The sequence below is a fragment of the Mus pahari genome, chromosome 12 (genome assembly GCF_900095145.1).
Source record: "Mus pahari chromosome 12, PAHARI_EIJ_v1.1, whole genome shotgun sequence".
NCBI classification, from domain to species: domain Eukaryota; kingdom Metazoa; phylum Chordata; class Mammalia; order Rodentia; family Muridae; genus Mus; species Mus pahari.
Genome location: NC_034601.1, coordinates 25,632,033 through 25,634,431, shown reverse-complemented (window position 1 = coordinate 25,634,431; position 2,399 = coordinate 25,632,033). Strand labels below are relative to the sequence as shown.

The 2,399-nt window shown below is 51.3% G+C and overlaps 1 protein-coding gene across 2 annotated transcripts in view; it reads left to right on the top strand.

Moving 5' to 3' along the window:
- The window catches only part of Tmem44 (transmembrane protein 44), a 38,225-nt gene that overhangs the window by 18,073 nt on the left and 17,753 nt on the right, over nt 1-2,399 (top strand). The window lies entirely within an intron of this gene.

The following is a 2,399-nucleotide window of genomic DNA, read 5'->3' as shown; positions in this document are numbered from 1 at the left end:
GAACTCAGAAATCCGCCTGCCTCTGCCTCCTGAGTGCTGGGATTAAAGGCGTGCACCACCACGCCCAGCTAGGAATGTTCTTTTACAAATACGATTTACATTTTTTTCAGAAAGGTTCTTCATGTGTGTGTGCATCTGAGGTATGTGTATGCCCCAGCACTCGTGAGCAGAGGCCTATGAGGTCAGAAGAGGGTGTCATTCCTCCTGGAGCTGGAGTTACAGGGTAGTTGTGGGTCTTCAGTGCAGGTGCATTTTGACCCGTGGTGTGGCCCCGGCCCCACTCTGTGGTAGACATGGGAACTCAGAGGACTTGGGCCTGAGAGCCAGGCTTTAATTTACCCTTTGCTGCGTTATTTAGATGCTGTGTGTGAATCCCTCTGCCAACGAGAGAATCAAAGCATGAATTTACAGTGAAAAACCCACTTCATCCGTGAAGGCATTCTTCTGATCAGAGGGGAGGGAGAAGGGGAGGGGGGGAGGCAGAGTCGGGGGCTGCTCATGAGAAAAAAACAAATGTCTTAGAAGCTTTTACTGGCGTGGGACCTGGGCTGTGATTGGCTTATTGCTTGCTAAGCGTGCATCTGAAGCCCTGGCTGGGATCCACCCTCAGAGCCACAGAAAAAAAAGTAGCGTGGAACTGTGTTCATCTTCAGTCACCTCATGCCTCGGTGTCGCGTGGTCGATACTAGGGAACCACCCTCCCTCAAACCCACTCACGAGGGATGCGTGCCTCCCTCATTCTCCCCTACGGAAGCCCACCCACCAGCGAGTTTCACCCAGCCTCTTCCACCGGTGTCCACCAGAGGGCGAGAGGCCCTTCCGAGGCACTGGCCGGCCAGCCTGCATTCCCAGGCAGCAGGCTTGACTGACTGCAAACAGAACAACCAGCCTTTACCTGGTCCTTATTATGAGCTGCGACCCAAGCCCAAGCCCTTGCCATAGATTAAATTCAGTGCTGACCCTTGACGTATTATTCTCATTTTACAGCCTAGGAAACAGTCAAAGGGCAGGGATTGGGAGGTGGTGCAGGGGGAATGGGCTTCCGTAACTGCTCAAGGTCACATGGCTCGCCAGTGGCAGAGCCAGGACTCAGGAGGTTCAGGACCGCCTAGAGATGGGCAGAGGGGTCATGGCCATAAAGACCAACAGCTCCACCCTCAACGGGGACGTTGGAAAACCCTTGTTCATCCGTTGATTCGGGTGTAATACACCCTGGGAGATTATAGGCTTTATTCTGTTGCCTAGGAGCCACCTGCCCCGGGCCCCATTCCACCCACAGGTTCTATTTCAGCTCCCATCTTCTGAGGCCAGCAGGTGCCCCTTACCTACGTCTCAGGGCTGCAACTCGAACCCTGTCTCTGTTTCTTGGTGGATTTTCTCCACCTGCCCCACTGACTCATGGAATGTAGTGCAGAAAGTCCACCTAGGGCTGAACCCTCAGTATTTTTGTCAGGGGACTTATATCATGTCCTTTTGCCATTGCTGTGACCACCACCCTCTGTGATTGGCTGGGAAACCAAGACCCAAAGAGGACAAGTGTCCTACGGAGATGTGACACAGTCATTTAGCAGAAGATCACCTTTCAGAAATCTTTGGTGTAGGCTGTGTGCGTTGGGCTGTCGTGCACATGACATAAAGGGGCCAGTTCTGTCCTACCATGTGGGTTCTGGGAGATCAAACTCACTCGGCCATCAGGCTTGGGTGACATGCGATTTTTGAGCCATGTTGCCAGACCCAAACTATAGCCCAGGCTGGCCTTGAACTCATAACCCTCTTGCTGCTTCCCCTTTCGTGTATCCAACCAGCTGCACCACCTCAATCCTTTGCTTTTTGTTATGGTTGTTGGTATTGGAGGAGTCTCTTGTAGCCAGTCTGTCCTGTAACTCACTGCGCAGCTGAATATGGCCTGGAGCTCCTGGTCTTCCGGCCTCCACTTTCCAAGTGCTGGGACTTGGGATTCCCCCTACCCTGGCCAAAGCCCAGAAGGTGTCATGGCTCTGAAAGCCCAGTAGATGGCACTCTCCTAATCACAGTGGTGTCTCCAGAATCCTATCTATTCTGGAAGAATGGGTTAGGTAGGTAGAAGACAGAACAGATGCAGTCACAAACTTCCTCCTCCTCCTGTGTCTCCTAGTTTCCCCACCACTCTATCTAATGCTCCTCTAGTGTGAGTTGATAAAGTCTCTGTGGCTTGTGTTTTGTGCCATAGTTGTTGTGGTTACAAATGGACCCCCACCCCTTTAATCCAGAAATTCCTAGTGATTTTCTGTGTACCCTGAAATTTCAGATGTCTGGCTGTTTGTTTCTTCTTCTTCTTCTTCTTCTTCTTCTTCTTCTTCTTCTTCTTCTTCTTCTTCTTCTTCTTCTTCTTCTTCTTCTTCTTCTTCTTCTTCTTCGGT